Below are 23,060 nucleotides of genomic sequence, written 5' to 3'. Positions count from 1 at the left end.
GCAAACGAATACATTAGATAAAATGCTCCTATCTGAAGAAATGACCAAGAAACCTATGATAAACTTGCTTTCTCTTTAAAAAGACATTCACTTTCCTTAAAACACGGTGAGATATGACAAAGAATAGCCTCCCCAAGTATTGATCACAGCTAGAGAGAACAGTGGCCGTGTTCTTCGCAGACAACCCACCCGTGGTGATAAGACACCGGCAGCCTGGGAATTCCCGGTGCCTGCCACGCAGCTTTCTGCATGCACACATACGGCCAGCATAGGATTCAATATGTGTGCATTACGCCTCCTTCTGACTCAGAAAAACACCTGAGCCAATATGTCCAACATTTAAACTCAAGATCAACTACAACTCAGGATGGACTCAAAATGATCTGAAAAAGTATTTCTTTTCTCGTTGAAAAACCAACAGAGGGATTATCGATCAACATTTTCATCTCTCAGGTGATATGTCTTGGCATCTAATTTAATTGTTTCATTTCTTCATCTCTACGTGAATAGCTTCTGCTCTTTCTTAGTTCAGTAGTTATGGCTCCTATACAGAATATAACCTTTAATGTTATGATTTGCTTCTGAAAGAATAATGCTAATTTTGCCTTCCTTAGTTGTCAGGAAACTAACAGAGTCTCTTTTTTTTACTCTTAAAAAAAGAAAAATACATATACATTCCCCATAGTCATGACCTCACAGAATTCAATCAAGAATATTTTATTATGAAATGCTCAGAAAAGATGAATCTATAGAGACAGAAAGTAGACTAGTGGCTACCAGGGGCTGGGGAGAGGCTGCAATGGGCACGTAATCTTTGGGGAGTGACAGATATGTTCTGAAATTAGACTGTGGTTTCAAAATGAGTGAATTTTATGGTATATGAATTATTTCTCAATAAAGCTGCTGAAAATTTTTAATAAATATGTCTCCATGTGATTTGTATTTTCATAGCCAGCAACACAGAGCTGTAGACATATAGAATGGTAAAGTTTACGGTTGTTAAAAAAAAAAAAAGAAAAAACTGTTGCCATAGTACAGCTAATTAACATCTTTACTATCCCATTTCCTTCAACGAGCAAAAGTATCTCTGGTCATCTGCGCCATGGAAATATTCCTAGTATTGGCTTATGTGTGTTCCTTTATTAGCTTTACAATCTCCATTTAAGGAAAAGCTAGTTGATTCCACGCCAGGACTGGCTGCCTAACATTCAGACAGTATCCACTCTTTCTTACGTTCAAGATATTGCCAATTGAGGAAGGATTATTTATCATGACAAATTTTAAATGGAGAATAAAACATAATTTAACTTGAAAAATGTTTCTGTGCCAGAATCATAAGTGCCTTGCCAGAGGGAAATCAGACTTCCCTTTAAAGTGGTTTTAATTATTCAGTCTATGACGTGGTTTCAATATAATCCAACCCAAATGCTGCCTGACTCTTCTGTGCAGCTCTGAAGAGCAGTCTGAAAGTGCACTGCGCTGTTTGGGAAGAATCCTTTTCCCTTCCCGACCGTGTGGGTTCCATACTCAAGCATCCTGAATCCCCGTGAAGACTGAGTCAGTGAACCGGAGGAGCTTACGTTAACTCAGCTTCCTGTGTATCTTAAACCCTCTTTGTATTCTTTTTTGGAACAAACTTTCAAGGGTCAGATCAACACAGGCTACAACCCCAGGTTCCTGGGCTGCCAAGTCACTCTTCCAGGAAGTCTTCACGATTTCCCCAGAAAGACACAGTCCTACAGTATCTTTTCATATTATCTTGCATAATTATTTTGTTTTTAAATTGAGGTGTAGCTGACTTACAATGTTATATTAATTTCAGGCATACAACACACTAATTTGATAGTTTTATACAACTGATCACCACTATGGGTCTAGTAAACATCTGTCACCATGCAAAGCTATTATAATGTTACTGACTATATTACTGTGCTATACATTATATCCCTGTGACTCTTTATTTTATGACTGGAAGTTTGTACCTCTTAATCTCCTTCCCCTATTTCTCCTACTCGCCTCCCATTTCCTCTGGCATCCATAAATTTGTTCTTTGTATTGATGTGTCGGTTTCTGTTATGTTTGTTTGTTTGTTTGTATTTTAAGTTCCACATTGAAGTGGAATCATGCACCTTTTGTCTTTGTCTTATTTATTTCACTTGGCATAATACCCCCTAGGTCCATTCATGTTGTCACAAATGGCAATATTTCACTCTTCTCATGGCCATGTAGTATTCCATTGTCTGTACATGCATACACACCACATCTTCTTTAACCACGGACATGCTGGTTGCTTCCATATCTCAGGTACAATGTAATGCTGCTGCAGTGGAATGTGTTCTCTCTAGTCCTCTGTTCCCTTGGTGCTCATTTCTGCCAAAAAGCCTTACCTGTTCTTAAAGGTAGAGACCATGTCATTGTTGCTGTTGTTCAGTAGCCCAGTCGTGTCTGACTCTTTGTGACCCCATGGACTGCAGCACACTAGGCCTCCCTGTCCCTCACCATCTCCCAAAGTTTGCCCAAGTTCATGTCCATTGCATCAGTGATGCCATCCAGCTACCTTGTCCTCTGATGCCCTCTTCTCCTTCTGCCTTCAATCTTTCCCAGTATCAGGGACTTTTCCAATGAGTCAGCTGTTTGCATCAAACGACCAAAATACTGGAGTTTCAGCTTCAGCATCAGTCCTTCTAATGACTATTCAGGGTTGATTTCCCTTAAGATTGACAGGTTAGATCTCCTTGCTGTCCAAGGGACTCTCAGGAGTCTACTCCAGCACCACAGTTCAAAGGCATCAATTCTTCTGCACTCCACCTTCTTTACCATCCAGGTCTCACAACTGTTCATGACACTGGGAAGACCATAGCCTTGACTATATGGACCTTCATCGGCAGAGTAATGTCTCTGCTTTTCAATACACCATCTAGATTTGCCATAGCTTTCCTGCCAAGAAGCAAATGTCTTCTGATTTCATGGCTGCAGTCACCATCCACAATGATTTTAGAGCCCAGGAAGAAGAAATCTGTCAGTATTTCCACTTTTTTCCTTCTATTTGCCATGAAACAATGGGGCCAGATATCATGATCTTAGTTTTTTAATATTCAGTTTTAAGCTGTTCTTTCACTCTCTTCCTTCACCCTCATCCAGAGGCTTTTTAGATCCTCTTCGCTGTCTGCCATGTCATTAATCACCTTCAAATATCCAACTATCAGATTTCATCCATTTTTCAAGAACTATCTCAATACTATCCCTTCCATAATATACTTATATCATCAATCATATATAATTTCTTATTTCTTGTATACACTCTCTCTGCCGAATCATTTTCCCAAAATTACTGTACTCCCTTTTATTGTATAGTAACTTGAGTATCTCTCTTACTGCTCATTACACTGCAAGCCTGTGAAAACAGGAAGTGCTTTGGATTACCTTGTGTTCTCCATTTTGCTCCCAACCCTCAAGCTTTCCCACTGTCATCCTCAGAATTAGAATGGATTCAATAACCTCAATTAAATCAAGTAGTAATGGTTTTGCCATCCTCACCTACACTTATGATATCCATGTACATTGACTCCAAAGTCAGAAACAACGAACAAAACATGCCTTATCTAGCTTCTTTATCTAAGGAGCAAAAAGAGAATACTTCTATTCAATGAGAACGTCTCTGTGAAAATTTTGAGGGGGTCACATCTCTTACCAAGATCCTTTTGCCAGTGTATCCACACACCTGCCCACTCTGTGTTTTGTATCCATCAGCATCTCAAGTGACTTTTGTATCCCTTTACCATCTGACACACAGAGCCGTGTGGGGTAGCCCAGAAGATGAGCGCTTTGCAGTCACTCGGACTCAGTTCATGATTATGTGGCTCAGCTGGAAGATCGTGACAGGCTGCTCACCCTATCTGATTCTGGATTTCTTTTCTGTAATGTGAAGATCAGTAACAGTCCCACATGTTTACCATGAAGATTACATGGGAAAATGTGTTTAAGATAATTTGCAATGCTCATTAAAAGTACTAACATATTAGCATATTACCAGTATATTAAAAGTACTAACAATATTAAATTAAAGGTACCAAAACAACTAAACAAATATTTATTTGCATGCCCACTGAGGGCTTTGCGCTAATATGCTCTGAGGACCCAAAAATGAACAAGGCTGGCACAGGCCCTATTCTCAAAGAGCTTAGAGTCTAGTGAAGGAGACGGACACTTGAATATGCAAATAGAGGACCCATGACAAGCCCAGTAATTGCGGAAGTAAGCACAGCATGCTTGTAGGGCTCAAACAAGGGGCACCACGGCATCAGAAAAGACTTTTTCACTCTTCTGATATCTTCAAACTGCAGTGAGAACTTAGTGCCTACAAAGGATGGTCATTATTAACACAAAATCTCATGTTCCAGTGCTGAGGGCACAGTACAAGGTGCTGGGTACCAGCTAAGAGAAGCATCATGCCTTGCAGGGCATGCCACAGTCCCAAACCCACAAGCACAGTCATATGGAGAAACAGGAATCAAACCCACACACAAATATCCATCCATTAGATATGTAATACAGAAGAGCCTCAAGTCAAAAGCACAGTCAATACCCATGTTCTGTATTTGCATATTTTCCTATTCTGGGTAATAAGTCAAAACTCAATGTGAACAGAGACTGCTTAGCAGTTTCTGTAAAGCAGATGCTCTGTTATGCTTATAAGCCTGCTCTCTTCATTGTCTAAAATAGCATGCTAATTTTAAAAGGCAAAATAATGCAAGACACACAGAGTGGTGAGTGGAAAAGTTTCAAGGCTTACAAGTCCAATTTCTCATTACAAGTGGCCCCTGGGGAGTAATGAGAAACCACACTCTGCTTATCAAACAGGAACCTGTGTGGTTATTTTACACTTCACTGTACCTACAGCAGCCTCAGCTGACCAAGAAGCTTCCAGGGGGGGAAACATGAGTTTAGGTAAATGGTGGCTTTACTGTTTAACACAAAGGACAATGGTGACAGAGGGCCTTGAGTTCATCTGTAGGGGGCATGCCCTCTGCTTGAATGGGTTTGGCAAAGAGCTGCAGGAGGGAGGCCCACCATGTCTCCACACCTCCCCAGACAGGCATCACCACACTGCTGCTCTGCTCTGCGCCCAGGAGAGGGGTGAATATGCAGGCCCTGACATGTATCCTACAGCCTGAACGTCCTGGGCGAGTACAACCTACAAGTCTTCCATTTCCTTTCCATTTCTAGTCAGGTCTGCTCATATTGATTTCAAACATTGTCCTTTCTTATAATCAAATTACTTTGCTTGACTATGTCTTCCAGGTAATTGACAATTATACATAAATCACCATAAAATTTCTATAAAGCAGCATCCTCATACCTCTGGTCTACTTCCATTTCTTTCGCCTGGATTAAGTCTTCTGTGTTATCAACTGGAAAAAAAATAATGAAACTAACTACCATGACCTAATGCACACTCCAGCTCCAGCTCTTGCTTAGCAGAGGATGGGATGGAAGGGCCCCCACTAACTGCACTGCAGCCTGTCAGAGAAGAAGAGCTGCTGAAACTGCTAGAAGGCTTATGAAACCTAGGATCTGCTAACTAAGAGCCATGTGATATTGAGCCTTAGTCTTCTCCTCTGAAAAGTGAAAGTAATAAGCTCTCCCTCCAAAGGTGGTTGAAAGGATTGGGTGAAGTTCTGAGCTCACTGTGCCCATTGCAGGGCCTGTATAAATGGTACTTATCGCTATTGTTATCACTCTGATCAACAGGCACTCCATAATAACCTTGGGACATATGTAAACATGAAATGCAACAGAATTCCTCAAGTCTAGGGATCATGGGCCTGAGTGCCCAGCAGACATGTGATATCAGGGAAAACCCTTGGACCAGAAGTCAAACCTATGGTCACTGGACACAGCTCTGCACACTCAGCTGTGTGGGCCACCCACAGCCTTCTTCTCTTCCCATTTTCTCATTTGAAAATTGAAGCAGTTGACCTAAATTGTCTGTACTACCCTTGAGAGGCCACTGGCTGTTATTTTTATGAATCCTCTAGATTAAGCAGGCCCCAACCACAGTAGCTGAGAAAACGGAGGTCCGGTTCTGACCCCATACTTTACTTGGGGAGGAAAACACAACTAGATAATGCACAGGAGCTTTGGGGAGAGGACATGGACAGCACATAAGCCCTTTCCCTGCAGAACCGCTAAGCAGAGCACTTGAACTCCTAAACTTCTTCAGACCACATCCTCCAGGGTGATTCTGCAAGATCCCAAGTTCACTTTCTGTTGGAAGGAGCAGGCTACCATCCTGATTGATAAAGAGCCTATCTCTCAGGGCTTGAGCACTTGACAGATTTTATCACGCTAAACTGTTAAAGAGTCTGAGAGCAGTGAGGAGAGAAATCCTTTTACTGATAAGGAATCTGAAATACTGGAAAGTTAAGTGACTTTCTCTTGAGCACCAAGGAAGGCAAACGCCGGGGAACTCTGCAAATTCTCTTTACTCCTCAGACCTTCTAATTAGGTCAGCTGCAAAGGCCCAGTCCACTTGGAAGGCCCCTGCTGTGGATCTCACCCCCGTGGCCACCGCTGTGCTTCCTCCTTAGACCCCACCCCCTCATCTCAGTGCTCCCCCCATGTGACATTTGAAGCTGCCCTCACTCCACCATAAGCATCACTCTCAGCTCCAGCATGCAGCCTCTCCCCTCTCAACAACTTCAGGGTCCAAAGCCCTCCAGCCGCTTTATCCAATCACGAAGTCAGGAGGATTATTTAATGCCATCTCTCTAAACCCTATTACAGAGAACAGGATTTTCCACAGCCCAGACTAGAATTTATACAAAATTAGCCTCCTGGCATCTATCTCTTGACCTTTTATCTCCCTTTCCAGCAAGACCAGCTAAAGAATTTGTGGGGCCTAGTACAAAATTAAAACAAAGAGTCTTTTGTTAAAAAAAAAAAAGAAGACGAATTCTAAGACCATTGTAGCAGAGCATTAAGCCAAGCCCCGGGCCTTGTGTCACTGTGGAACATATCACCTGCACAAGATTGGGGCCCCGCCTCTCAGCATCTGTTCTTCATGAGCTCTGAACATGTTTAGAGATGTGTGCTCTATGTATTCCTTCACCTGAAACGTTGTCCCTCCCCTACAGCTGCCTCCAGTGCTTGTCGGCCAACCCCTCCATCTCTGACACCACTGACATCCACATGCCATCACAGCCCCTCAGAGACCAAGGTGCCAGCTAGTTAACTCACTAGATGAACTGTGCCACGTGTCAGCCTGGAGGCTCTAGCCCTCACAGCCCCATGTCAGCCAGGCATGGCCTCCGGAAACCTGGCTGCAATGAGAAGAAGAATCCATCACCGATGGGCCCAGGGGACCCTGTGTGTGTGTGTGCGTGTGTGTGCGCGTGTGTGCAGTGTGAATCCCAGCGCTAGTCAAGTGACCTTGCGCGTGGCCCACCTGGAAAGAGGCTTAAGCCTGGAGAAGTTCTCTCAGTTGAGTTTCCTTTCTCTAGGAAGACAGACAAAACATCTAATTTATCATTCTCTACAACCAAATGCACATTTGTCAGCTAAGAACAGCTCTGCCAATTAGCAGAGGCCGCAGCATGAATCAATAAACTGCAGCCTAAAAATAAAGCCACACGATCCCTTTGCAGTACTGCTTGACTCAAAACAGACCAAAGTGGAATATTCCTTAATTACCACTGTTTCATAATAGTTTTTTTTTTTTTACCCTCTTTTCTCAGGCATGTTTGACTCACCAGGGTATTTCTAGGCATTGCAATTCAGCAATTTTAAATCTGTTTCTAATCTCCAGGCAGTATTGTTCATCCTACTAAACAACCCAGGGCCTTGACAGAAAGTAAAAATAAAATAATAAGAAGTGTGTTTGATATTGTCCCAGAGGGCTCTGAGACTATTCTCAGTTCTTTTCATTCTTTTTACTTTATTCTGCTCTGGAAGTTATTTCCAATATTTTATCTTCCAGCTCATTGATTCACTCTTCCGCTTCAGACATTCTGCTATTGATTCCTTCTACAGAAGAGAAAAAGAAAGGGTACAAGAAATTTTTTGAAGGGATTAGAGTTGAAAATTTCCCCAACATGGAAAAGAAAATAGTCGATCAAGTCCAAGAGGCACAAAGAGTCCCATACAGGATAAACCCAAGGAGAAGCATGCCAAGACACATACTAATCAAACTAACAAAGACTAAACACAAAAAAAGAATATTAAAAGAAGCAAGGGAGAAGCAACAAGTAACATACAAGAAAAACCCCATATGCTTAACAGCTGATCTTTCAGCAGAAACTCTGCAGGCCAGAGGGGAATGGTAGGATATATCTAAAATACTGAAAGGGAAAAATCTACAAGCAAGATTACTGTACCCAGCAAGGATCTCATTCAAAACGGATGGAGAAATAAAAAACTTTTCAGACAAGCAAAAGGTAAGAAAATTCAGTACCACCAAACCATTTTTACAACAAATGTTAGAAGGACTTATATAGTCAAGAAATACAAGAGAAGAAAAAAGATCTACAAAATCAATGACAATTAAGAAAATGGCAATAGGAACATATATATCAATAATTACTTTAAATGTAAATGGATTAAATGCTCCAACCAAAAGACAAAGATTGCCTGAATGGATACAAAAATAAGACGCATATATATGCTGTCTACAAGAAACCCACTTCAGACCTAAAGACACACATAGACTGAAACTGAGAGGATGGAAAAATAGATTCCATGCAAATGGAAAGAAAAATAAAGTTGGAGCAGCAATCCTCATATCAGACAAAATAGACCTTAAAATAAAGAAGATTACAAGAGATAAGGAAGGACACTACAAAATGATCAAGGGATCAATCCAAGAGGAAGACAACAATTGTAAATTCCAGTAGTCATGTATGGATGTGAGAGTTGGACTGTGAAGAAAGCTGAGCACCGAAGAATTGATGCTTTTGAACTGTGGTGTTGGAGAAGACTCTTAAGAATCCCTTGGACTGCAAGGAGATCCAACCAGTCCATTCTAAAGGAGATCAGTCCTGGGATTTCTTTGGAAGGAATGATGCTAAAGCTGAAACTCCAGTACTTTGGCCACCTCATGCGAAGAGTTGACTCATTGGAAAAGATTCTGATGCTGGGAGGGATTGGGGGCAGGAGGAGAAGGGGACGACAGAGGATGAGATGGCTGGATGGCATCACCGACTCAATGGACCTGAGTTTGAGTGAACTCCGGGAGTTGGTGATGGACAGGGAGGCCTGGCGTGCTGCAATTCATGGGGTCACAAAGAGTCGGACATGACTGAGCAACTGAACTGAACTGATGCACCCAACATAGAAACACCTCAGTACATAAGACAAACACTAACAGACATAAAAGGAGAAATTGACAGTAACACAATAGTAGGACACTTTAACACCCCACTCTCACATCAATAGATCCTCAAAACAGAAAATTAATAAGGAGACACAAGTCTTAAATGATACATTAGATGAGATGGATCTCATTGATATCTTCAGGACATTCCATCCAAATGAAGAAGAATATACCTTCTTCTCAAGTGCACGTGGAACATTCTCCAGGATAGACCACATCTTGGGTCACAAATCAAGCCTCAGTAAATTTAAGAAAATTTAAATCATATCAAGCATCTTCTCCAACTACAGCACCATGAGACTAGATATCAATTACAAGAAAAAACTGTAAGAAACACAAACACATGGAGATCAAATAACACATTTCTAAATAACCAACAGGTTACTGAAGGAATCAAAAGGGAAATCAAAAAATTTCTAGAAACAAGTGACAGTGAAAATACGACAACTCAACACATATGGCAAGCACCAAAAGCAATCCTAAGAGGGAAGTTTATAGCAATACAATCCTACCTCAGGAAACAAGAAAAACATCAAATAGACACCTAAAACAACTGGAAAAAGAACAACAACAACAACAAAAAAAACAAAATTAGTAGAAAGAAAGAAATCATAAAGAACTGAGGAGAAATAAATGAACAAGAACTGAAAGAAACAATAGTAAAGATTAACAAAACTAAAAGCTGATTCTTTGAGAAGATAAACAAAAATGACAAACTTTTAGCCAGACTCATTAAGAAAAAAAGAGAGAAGAATCAAATCAACAAAATTATAAATGAAAGAGAGGTTACAAGAGACAATGCAGAAATACAAAGGATTATAAGAGACTATTATGAACTCTATGGCAATAAGATGGATTACCTGGAAAAAATGGACAGGTTCTTAGAAAAGTTCAATCTTCCAAGACTGAACTACGAAGAAACAGAAATTATGAACAACCCAATTACAAGCACTGAAATTGAAGCTGTCATAAAACATCTCCCAAAAAACAAAAGCCCAGGACCAGATGGCTTCACAGGAGAATTCTATCAAACATTTAGAGAAGAACTAATGCCTGTCCTGAGATGGGAATACCAGACCACCTGACCTGCCTCTTGAGAAACCTATATGCAGGTCAGGAAGCAACACTTACAACTGGACATGGAACAACAGACTGGTTCCAAATAGGAAAAGGAGTACGTCAAGGCTGTATATTGTCACCCTGCTTATTTAACTTCTATGCAGAGTACATCATGAGAAATGCTGGGCTGGAAGAAGCACAAGCTGGAATCAAGAATACCGGGAGAAATATCAATAACTTCAGATATGCACATGACACCAGCCTTCTGGCAGAAAGTGAAGAGGAACTAAAAAGCCTCTTGATGAAAGTGAAAGAGCAGAGTGAAAATATTGGCTTAAAGCTCAACATTCAGAAAACGAAGATCATGGCATCTGGTCCCATCACTTCATGGGAAATAGATGGGGAAACAGTGGGGACAGTGTCAGACTTTATTTTGGGGGGCTCCAAAATCACTGCAGATGGTGACTGCAGCCAGAAAATTAAAAGACGCTTACTCCTTGGAAGGAAAGTTATGACCAACCTAGATAGCATATTGAAAAGCAGAGACATTACTTTGCCAACAAAAGTCCATCTAGTCAAGACTATTGTTTTTCCTGTGGTCATGTATGGATGTGAGAGTTGGACTGTGAAGAAGGCTGAATGCTGAAGAATTGATGCTTTTGAACTGTGGTGTTGGAGAAGACTCTTGAGAGTCCCTTGGACTGCAAGGAGATCCAACCAGCCCATTCTGAAGGAGATCAGTCCTGATGTTCTTTGGAAGGAATGATGCTAAAGCTGAAACTCCAGTACTTTGGCCACCTCATGCGAAGAGTTGACTCATTGGAAAAGACTCTGATGCTGGGAGGGATTGGGGGCAGGAGGAGAAGGGGACGACAGAGGATGAGATGGCTGGATGGCATCACCAACTCAAAGCACGTGAGTTTGAGTGAACTCTGGGAGTTGGTGATGGACAGGGAGGGCCAGCGCGCTGCGATTCATGGGGTTGCAAAGAGTCGGACACAACTGAGCGACTGAACTGAACTGAACTGAATGCCTATCCTTCTAAAATTCTTTCGAAAAACTGCAGAGGAAGGAACACTTCCAAGCTCATTCTACGAGGCCACCATCACCCTGATAACAAATCCAAAGACAACACAAAAAAAGAAAACCACAGGCCAATATCACTGATGAAATAAGAAAAATCCTCAACAGAATTTTAGCAAAAATCCTCAACAGAATTTTAGCAAACAGAATTCAGCAAAAAGCTCATGATCAAGTTGAGTTTATTCCAGGGATGCACGGATTCTTCGATATATGCAAATCAATCAATGTGATATACCATATTAACAAATTGAAAGATAAAAACCATATGATCATCTCAGTAGATGCAGGAAAACCCTTTGACAAAATTTAGCACTTATTTATGATTAAAACTTGTCAAAAAAATGGGCATAGAAAGAACCTACCTCAACATAGTAAAGGCCATATATGATAAGCCTACAGGAAACATTATTCCCAATGGTGAAAAACTGAAAGCATTCCCCCTAAGATCAGGAACAAGACAAGGGTGTCCACTTTTGCCACTGTTATTCAACATAGTTCTGGAAAGCCTAGCAACAGCAATCAGAGAAGAAAAAGAAATAAAGGGGATCCAGAAGGGAAAAGAAGTAGTAAAGCTCTCATCATTCACAGATGACATGATAACTGTACATAGAAAACCCTGAAGATAGTATCAGAAAATTACTAGAGCTAATCAGTGAATTTAGCAAAGTTGCAGGATACAAAATCAATACATAGAAATCACTTGCATTTCTATATACTAACAATGAAAAATCAGAAAGAGAAATTAAGGAATCAATCCCATTCACCACTGCAACAAAAGGAATTAAATATCTAGGAATAAACTTACCTAAGGAGACAAAAGAACTATACACAGAAAATTATAAGACATTGATGAAAGAAATCAAAAATGATATAAACAGATTGGAGAAATATTCTGTGTTCCTGGGTAGGAAGAATCAATACTGTGAAAATGACTGTACTACCAAATGCAATCTACAGATTCAATGTGATCCATATCAAATTACCAATGGCATTTTTCACAGAACTAGAACAAAAAAATTCACATTCATATGGAAACACAAAAGACTCCATATAACCAAGCAGTCTTGAGAAAGAAGAATGGAGCTGGAGGAATCAACATTCCTCACTTCAGATTATACTACAAAGCTACAGTCATCAAGACAGTATGTTACTGGCACAAAAACAGAAATATAGACCAATGGAACAAGATAGAAAGCCCAGAAATAAACCCATGCACCTATGGGTACCTTATTTTTGACAAAGGAGGCAAAAATATACAATGGGACAAAGACAGCCTCTTCAATAAATGGTGCTGGGAAAACCAGACAGCTACATGTAAAAGAATGAAATTAGAACACTTCCTAACACCATGCTGCTGCTGCTAAGTCGCTTCAGTCGTGTCCGACTCTGTGTAACCCCATAGATGGCAGCCCACTTAGGCTCCTCTATCCCTGGGATTCTCCTAACACCATACACAAAGATAAACTCAAAATGGATTAAAGACCTAAATGTAAGACCAGAAACTATAAAACTCTTAGAGAAAAACTAAGGCAGAACACTCGATGACATAAATCAGAGTAAGATCTTCTATGACCCACCTCCTAGAGTAACGGAAATAAAAACAAAAGTAAACAAGTGGGACCTGATTAAACTTAAGAGCTTTTGCACAGCAAAGGAAACTATAAGCAAGGTGAAAAGACAACCCTCGGAAAGGGAGAAAATAATAGCAATTGAAACAACTGACAAAGGATTAATTTCAAAAGTATACAAGCAGCTCGTATAACTCAAGGCCAGAAAAACAAACGACCTAATCAAAAAGTGGGAAAAAGACCTAAACAGACATTTCTCCAAAGAAGACATACAGATGGCTAACAAACACATGAAAAGATGCTCAACATAACTCATTATTAGAGAAATGCAAATCAAAACCACAATGAGATATCACCTCACACCAATCAGAATGGCCATCATCAAAAAGTTTACAAGCAATAAATGCTGGAGACGGTGTGGAGAAAAGGGAACGCTCTTGCACTGTTGGTGGGAATGTAAATTGACACCGCCACTGTGGAAGATGGTATGGATATTCCTTAAAAAACTAGTAATAAAACCACCATATGACCTAGCAATCCCACTCCTAGGCATAAACCCTCAGGAAACCAGGGTTGAAAAAGACACATGTATCCCATTGTTCATTGCAGCACTATTTACAATAGCTAGAATATGGAAGGAACCTAGATGCCCATTGACAGATGAATGGATAAAGAAGTAGTGGTACATATACACAATGGAATATTCAGTTCAGTTCAGTTCAGTTGCTCAGTCATGTCCAACTCTTTGCGACCCCATGAATTGTAGCATCCAGCCCTCCCTGTCCATCACCAACTCCCAGAGTTCACTTAAACTCACGTCCATCAAGTCGGTGATGCCATCCAGCCATCTCATCCTCTGTCGTCCCCTTCTCCTCCTGCCCCCAATCCCTCCCAGCATCAGAGTCTTTTCCAGTGAGTCAACTCTTCACATGAGGTGGCCAAAGTACTGGAGTTTCAGCTTTAGCATCATTCCTTCCAAAGAACACCCAGGACTGATCTCCTTTAGAATGGACTGGTTGGATCTCCTTGCAGTCCAAGGGACTCTCAAGAGTCTTCTCCAACACCACAGTTCAAAAGCATCAATTCTTCAGCGCTCAGCTTTCCTCACAGTCCAACTCTCACATCCATACATGACCACAGGAAAAACCATAGCCTTCACTAGACGAACCTTTTTTGGCAAAGTAATGTCTCTGCTTTTGAATATGCTATCTAGGTTGGTCATAACTTTCCTTCCAAGGAGTAAGCGTCTTTTAATTTCATGGCTGCAGTCACCATCTGCAGTGATTTTGGAGCCCAAAAAATAAAGTCTGACACTGCTTCCACTGTTTCCCCATCTATTTCCCATGAAGTGATGGGACCAGATGCCATGATCTTCGTTTTCTGAATGTTGAGCTTGAAGCCAACTTTTTCACTCTGCTCTTTCACTTTCATCAAGAGGCTTTTTAGTTCCTCTTCACTTTCTGCCATAACGGTGGTGTCATGTGCATATCTGAAGTTATTGATATTTCTCCCGGTATTCTTGATTCCAGCTTGTGCTTCTTCCAGCCCAGCGTTTCTCATGATGTACTCTGCATAGAAGTTAAATAAGCAGGGTGACAATATACAGCCTTGACATACTCCTTTTCCTATTTGGAACCTCAGCCATAAAAAGAAATGCATTTGAGTCAGTTCTGATGAGGTGGATGTACAGAGTGAAGTGAATCAGAAAGAGAAAGATAAGTATCGTATTCCAACGCACATATACAGAATCTAGAAAAATGGTACTGAAGAATTTATTTACAGGGCAGCAATGGAGAAACAGATATAGAGAACAGACTTACGGACATGGGGAGAGGGGAGGAGAGGGTGAGATGCATGGAAAGAGTAACATGGAAATTTACATCACCATATGTAAAATAGATAGCCAATGGGAATTTGCTGTATGGCTCAGGAAACTCAAACAGAGGCTCTGTATCAACCTAGAGGGGTGGGATGGGGAGGGAGAAGGGAGAGAGGTTCAAAAGGGAGGGGATATATGTGCTGATTCATGTGGAGGTTTGACAGAAAACAACAGAATTCTGTAAAGCAATTATCCTTCAATAAAAAAATAAATTAAAAAAAAGAAGAAGAAGAAATGGGCTTCCTAGGTGGCACTAGTGGTAAAGAATCCACCTGCCAATGCCAGGGACAAAAGACACGTGAGTTTAATCCCTGGGTTGGGAAGATCCCCTGGAGGAGGGCATGGCAACTCGCTCCAGTATTCTTGCCTGGAGAATCCATGGACAGAGGAGCCTGGTGGGCTACAGTCTAGGGGGGCGGGTCACAAAAAGTCAGACACGACTTAAGAGACTTAACATGCATATTTTATTTTATTTTTTTTTTTTTGTCTTCCAATTTTATTTTATTTTTAAACTTTACATAATTGTATTAGTTTTGCCAAATATCAAAATGAATCCGCCACAGGTATACATGTGTTCCCCATCCCGAACCCTCCTCCCTATACCATCCCTCTGGGCCGTCCCAGTGCACCAGCCCCAAGCATCCAGCATCATGCATCGAACCTGGACTGGCAACTCGTTTCCTACATGATATTTTACATGTTTCATTGCCATTCTCCCACATCTTCCCACCCTCTCCCTCTCCCACAGAGTCCATAAGACTGCTCTATACATCAGTGTCTCTTTTGCTGTCTCGTACACCGGGTTATTGTTACCGTCTTTCTAAATTCCATATACAAAGCCACAGTTATCAAGACAGTATGGTACTGGCACAAAGACAGAAATATTGATCAATGGAATAAAATAGAAAGCCCAGAGATAAATCCACGCACATATGGACACCTTATCTTCGACAAAGGAGGCAAGAATATACAATGGATTAAAGACAATCTCTTTAACAAGTGGTGCTGGGAAATCTGGTCAACCACTTGTAAAAGAATGAAACTGGACCACTTTCTAACACCATACACAAAAATAAACTCAAAATGGATTAAAGATCTAAACGTAAGACCAGAAACTATAAAACTCCTAGAGGAGAACATAGGCAAAACACTCTCCGACATACATCACAGCAGGATCCTCTATGACCCACCTCCCAGAATATTGGAAATAAAAGCAAAAATAAACAAATGGGACCTAATTAACCTTAACATGCATATTTTAATAAGTACTGTCTATCACCGCTCACATCATCCAATATGACCAGCATTTTGAACTGCCAGCATTATTCAGAAAAGTCAGGTGTTTTTCAAGTGTCATCAAATTCAAGTACATTTTGCTTTATGTTACATTCTGAAATACTGAACATCAACTGAGTTTCAGAAATTTAAACTAGAGAAATTCACTAAGGGAATCGTTTCAGAATTCTTTTGTAAAATAAACCACTGCTTTCACTATGAATAATCATTGCATAATCTATATTTTCATTCAGATATTTTACATATTCTGGCAGCAGGCAGCATATACTGTGCTTGGTCAAAGCATCATTGCCCATGCTGCATCATCTGAGACAGAGAGCTAAAATTTGAAGCACTGCATTCTATTTATTCAACTTATGAAACCTTGTTACTAACACTTCAGTGCAGAGGCCAAGTTCTCAATATGAAATGAATCAACTACAGTGAATACAGTGCAGCAAGAATAGGACAAGACTTATGTAACTACAGCATCTGTTCCACACGTCTTTCTGGTAAAGAAAGACATCTGGACACATGTGCCCGAAAACTCTCAGTTATTACATAAAACTTGAAATAAAAATGTAAGATACGTGCAATTCTCTAGTTCTCAGTCAGGAGTAAATCAGAAAAGGGATGTGAGCCTTACAGTAAAAAGAACACAAAGTTTAGGGGTTAGGAGTCCTGGGTTTTTTCTGATTTGGAACAATGAAAAATAAATCAGTTTCTCGGTCAATAAAATGAAGCTTTCAACTTGACTATCTCCAAAGTTCCTTTAAACTCTAAATTTCTTTGATAGAATTTCTGCTTTAAAACAGGATTGGAGAAGCAGCTCTAGTACAAGCTCTGCAACTCGTTACACAGAGAACACCAAGATTTAAACATAGAAGTTTCACCCTTGTTGTAAAAGTCTCATTCACAAAGCTGTTCAGCAAAGGTATTAAGAAAACAACCAATTAATATAATTTTCACACTTTTATTTACCCTCTGCCTACTTAGAAAAGCAATAAACGGGGGTACATGTCCACTAACCTGAAAAAAATGCCATCTTCCCTATTATATTTGAAAGTTTTCAGTAGTTAAACAAGTTTCATGTTTTATTAAACATTATTTTCTGTTTTATTTGAAAATATGTCTGGGGAAAATAGATGTTTGTGATGACAACTCAGAAATTTTTATTTTTCAGACTCTGTCACACCTCAGTCCCTCTTATCTAATTCCTATTCTGCCCCTTTCCTTGACTTCATCTATAAAAATCATTCAATAATCTATATTATCATGGTGTTTATATTCAGAATGCCTCATATGATTCTATGTCCCCAGGATTATATTTTTTATAATGGCAATACTTCTCATTTTTCTTTGTATATAATTTTCTTTGGACCAAATTATTTTTCCTTTGTGTAAAAATGCTTTAAGCATAGATTTCTATATCTTGAAAAAACACTTTTATTTAATTGACTAGTTCTACAGTTGCTAAAGCAATCCCCACATAGTCAAACTTGATGGAAGAAAATATGTATTTTTTTTATGGAGGAAGGCACATCAAAGTAGATTTCTAAAGCTCTGGGATTGCAATTTTTTAAATTTCCTGCTTTTCCTAAAAATTAAATGTACTTTAACTGATTTTATTTGCCCATAATATCATTCCAAAGGTTCTACTATGTAGTTTCATTTCATTTTTCAGATCCAAAGACAAACATTTCCTTTGTGTTTATTCTAGTTCCTTATTTGATAGACTCACAAGGACTCTATTGTTCAAATTTGCATGTTGCATAAAAGTACATATTTGAGTAAATTATACTTACAAAGCTCAGAATCTACTGACATCTGTCATTAACTACTATACTAATTATAGATTATAAAAAGGTTACAGGGAAGACACAGGGCTGTCTCTAAGGAAGGTTTGTGATGTGAAAACTTATGCAATATAATCCTTCTCCCTAAATTCCACAATTTTTACAAAAGTAGACATTGGCTAAAAGAACGTAAAGGGTAGTTTTTATTTTCAATGAGTCTTGTTAGAAAGGGAATACGTTCATGAATCGTTGAAATACTGACTGACCACCTACTTCCCCAGTCTCAGGGCCCCATCCACACATGCAGATGAAGCCTGGGTGAGAAGATGGGATTCCTTTGGTCAAGGAAGGAGAGGCATGCAAGCTGACCCTGAGTTCTCTACCCTTTGAAGTTCCCTCCCCACCATGGAAGGAGTCATTTCTTCTCAGACTGACGTTTCCTCTGAGCTGCTACCCAGTCAGCTGCTTCCCAGAGTCCCTGGACACCACAGAGACAGCCAATAGAGGAACAGAGGTCTTCATCACCATTTGCCACTGCCCTGGGGACAGATTTGTTTTGTTTCCAGAGTGTCAGCATGTTTTGCAGTAGTGATCTGCACAAGGGCCATTTTAATCTCTGCAATTAAATAAAAAATTAAACAAAGCACAGGAAATATGGCCCAGGTGTGTTTGTTCCTCCCATCTAGAGCAGAAAATTCACACACTTCACAGGAAATCCCTAGCTTGTATAAAGAATAAGGGTAATGAGGTGAATTGTTTAGAGGATGAGAAACCAGATGGGCCTCAGCTCTGCAACCATGTCCAGCATGCCCAGTATGTCTCCGGCACTTCTCACTTAAAGAAGCAAATGATGGTGTTTCCATCTGTGACAACAAGGAAATACTGGAGTTCCAGCTTCCTTGCTATTTCATTGCATTTAACTTTGTGAAAAAATAAATGCATTATATATTATATATACATACAAAAGAAAAGATCTTCTCACTACCAGACACATAGAAATGTGAGGGGAAAAAAATATTTTTATAACAAATAACCCCATTTAAATGCAGAGTTGAGCTCACGAAAGGTAAGAGAAACCCCCAAGGAAAAACAGAAGGGATTCCAAACCAGAGCAGGGCTGTAAACTAGAATGAAATGTATAGCTGAGCTTAGCATTTGCTAATCTCCTTTATCTAGAAGACCAGCTCTTAGGAGTCCTTTGAAGGCCAGAAGGAGAGACCCCAGTCTGTATTAGGTAGGAAGATGAGTCAAAGACCCTCAACATGCTGCATCTTCAGTGAGAGAGCAGGCAGGAAAGTCCAGTTAGCCGAAAAGACTGAGGACAAGACTGAGCAAGACTGCTGGATTCAGCCCACTACCAGGTGTGTGCTTTGCTGGATTTATCATTTAAACTTACCCTATCTGTGTGGTCCAGGAACATCCCCCCACTCCCACCCCAAACCCCAAGTCAAAAACTAACAAAGCTGTCCTGAGTTGGAAGGGCCTGGGCCCCCTGACAGAGCCAATGCAAATCCTCTTTAAAGGGGTGTACCCTCAACTCCCAGCAGAGGCTTCCACAGATAATGTGAATGTACAATAAACCTAACAGATGCATCCCAGTCCAAATGAAGCAACTGTGCAATGTCCTCTTTTTTCCAGGAAAAGAACATCACTTTCCTAGCTAAGTTAATGTTGCTCTAAATATAGCAGGGAAAAACAATAAACTTCTTACTGGTCCCTGGAGCCTAATTGGTGAGGACAGAATGAGACTGATGGCTACATGCTCAGGAGAGAACGGAAACCAAGCAGGGCTGCTGTCGCTGTGCAATATGAACAGGAGATCAGGGTCCTGAGAGCATTACTGATTTCCTGGGAGGCCAAGAGAACAGATTCAGAACAGCCGCCACGTGGAAACAGTAACGATCGCACATTAGTGACTGAGCTTTATAGGCTGGCAGAACCATGATTGTAACAAAGGCATCTTTAGCATCAATCATTTGAATGAATGCAGACAAAACTGAAAGCTAGTTTTAAGTGCTATTTAAGTGCATTCTGTCCTGGGAACAGTGTCCAGTGCTCTGTTGACTTGCTTCTAATATATGTTGTCACTATGTTTCTGGCTCACACAGGGGAGAAGCCAAAATTAGACTGCGTCTAAATTGGCAGCAAACCAGAGGCGACAAGACCAGGAAGTGAGGCAGGGCTCGGTGGCAGACACGGGGCTACACACTAGAACACTGACCTTGAGTGCATGACGACAGATCCTGGCTCTGCCAGGATGCAACATGGGAAGGCAGTGCAGGCAGAGGGGGTCGGGTGCCAGGCTAGCGGCAGATCCAGAGTTGAAAGAAAGCAGGAGCAGACTCCAGTCATCCTGACCAGGGCACGGGTGGAACGAGCAGAAATCCACTCAGAAACCAAGGGGATCTGGGAGAGGCAATGCAATGCAATGCAATGAAATGAAATCCCTCATGAAATGCAAATCATGAATATGTGCTCACCCCAGAAAAAGGGCCTCATCTCTTATTTGGTGATACAATCAGGACTGTGGCTAAGAGACTAGCAGTCTGGGAAGTTTCTTAGAGCAAGATACTATGTATGAACGACAAAGAACTCAGATGTTTTCTAAATTTTTAGTAAAAATTTTGTATCTTTGTAGATAAGAACTTGAATAAAATGTCTTTAAATTCTTATAGAGCTAAAACAGTTGCTTAAAAAATGCTTCTGTGAAAGTCTAAATAGGCTATGTCTGGCATATTCACCTCGCCCGAGACTGGCTTTGACAGATTGTTCCAATTCACTTTCTATTTCACTTGTCTTTTTGAATTAGCAAACAGGAATAAGCATTTTTATACAGTACTAAGTATCACTGTGAATGTTTTTATAACATTATCTAACCATTTAATTTTCAGTTTAAAGGGAATAAACACGTTCTAATTGAGTTTTTCTAAGTATCAGATGAACACAGCTAGAAATAACTGCTGAATATGATTATAAAATTTGGTTTGAAAAGAAATATACCTCTGTGGGCAGGTAGAAAATAAAAGTCTGTACTTCCATAGAAGTTCTTCACAGCAGTAAGTGTAGTAACCATTGCATATGCTCTCAAAGCAGGTTTTGTGGATATGTCAGAAAATCTCCTCTATGGGAATGAAAACACTGCCACAAACTGTCCACTCCTGGGTACATTTCTCTGAAGAACTCACCAGTGCCCAGTAGTCAAGACGCTAGGCATTTCTTTTGCATCTAGAATATGCTAAGAAGTGTTACCCTATGAATGAACACCAACAACTATGTAAGTAGGATGTACTGCAAATTGTAGGCTTATTTCTTTTTTTTTTTTTTTTTTATTTTTAAACTCTACAACACAGGTATACCTGTGGCAGATTCATTTCGATATTTGGCAAAACTAATACAATGTAGGCTTATTTCTTAAACTACCACCACCACCACCACCAATCAGTATCCACTATTTCATTATTTTATTCCTATAAAGTTCATTTTGAATTTTAACCATACAAAAATATTAAATATTAACTGACTGTACGCATTTGAACTTGTGTGACTTTGGACTTAGTTTGGCTGAAATAGAAATAGAGTAAATGCAGATCGAAGTTAATAAGAAAAAAAAAAAAAATAGCCTTTCAAAGGCAATGGCGATGCAGAGCTGCACCACCAGAAGCCCCAGGATCCTGGTACCCGCCTTGACCTGACACCACTGAATCAGTCACACCCCTTAGGCACCAAGAGCTGCACTGCTCCAACCCATTAATTGTCCTGACCTACACTTTTCCAGAGAAATCACAAATGCTATGGGATCTACCACAAGCGTCCACACCTGTTCTGGAATCCTTCCAGGACTGCCCTCTAACTCCCCACTCTGTTACTCTGTTCCACTGGCTTTTTTGTTCCCCAGCCCCTGTTGATATCCAGTTTTCACTCTAGAGAAAGATGCTCCAGTTTTGTTGGGTTAAACAATCTTTGAAACTGCCGCTCATTCAGAGTGTTACTTTCAGAAACTTCCTGCCTGCTTCCTGCACCCAAACCACGAGAAAGAGGAGTCATTCCTGAATCCCCGGCTCGGTGCCTGGAGAGTCTCAAATGTTCTAAGCTGGGGAAGGAACTGCATAGCTAGAAGCCAGTGAAAATGACTGCCTTAAGCAAACGACCTGGATGGTTCCCAACTAATCCAAACCTCACCCTTTATTTCCTGCAACATTGCTACATCTATTCAGCTTCTGACTTTCTGAAGTCTGTCTGCCTTTTCTACTCCCACACTTACCGTTTAGGCTTGACATATTCATTTCCCTGGGTTTAAACCTCAAAATCATAAAATACACATAAAGATAATCTTCTACATCATTAGGCTCCTAATTACTTTAAGAAACACTCCATCAACCACAGCCTGCTCTTCTTTCCTACTCTTTTATTTAGCATTCCTCCACCCCGCCTCCATTTCTCTCCCCCCATCACCCTACTCCTCCCCCGCCCCCGACACACACATTTACATCAGACATAGGACAGGGACACTGGCAATCTCACCACCCTCTAATTCACCAGTCCTCATCTGCAGCGCTGTGCTGTTTAGATTTTAACAGGTGTTTTAACAAACTGGAGAATAATGGGAAGTCCCAAAACTACCCTGTGAGGACCAGTCGAAAGAACTAGAAAGATTTAACTAGAAAATAGGCCTCTTTAGATCTTTCCCTTGTTATAAGTCTTTAGTAATTTGACTGCTCCAGATTGATTTTAATAGTTCTTGATAATTTGATAGCAAGTGTTTGCTGTGGTAGCCAACTTACTGGCATTAAGTTCCCTTTTTTAAAAGGGATATTTTAACTTTAAGCTATACATTTTCTAAAACTAGGAAAATGAATAACTGGGGGAAAAAAGTTGACTACTACACTGAAGATTTCATGGAGCTACGGCTTCCAATCATCTGATCATTTCAGATGGGCTGACAATGTTAGATAGAACCTCTTTATCAGCAATGCATCGCACCCCACAGCACTAATTTCCATAGACCCATAGACGACAAAACCTCTCTTTGC

The 23,060-nt window shown here is 40.4% G+C and overlaps 1 long non-coding RNA gene across 2 annotated transcripts in view; it reads right to left on the bottom strand.

Moving 5' to 3' along the window:
- LOC133227569 (uncharacterized) overlaps nucleotides 1-23,060 on the bottom strand; it is a 356,831-nt gene that overhangs the window by 139,551 nt on the left and 194,220 nt on the right. The gene's annotated exons all lie outside the window — the stretch shown is intronic.

Source organism: Bos javanicus, chromosome 16 (assembly GCF_032452875.1).
Source record: "Bos javanicus breed banteng chromosome 16, ARS-OSU_banteng_1.0, whole genome shotgun sequence".
Taxonomy (NCBI): Eukaryota; Metazoa; Chordata; class Mammalia; order Artiodactyla; family Bovidae; genus Bos; species Bos javanicus.
Note: the sequence above shows the minus strand (reverse complement) of the source record. Positions and strands in the feature narration are given on the sequence as shown.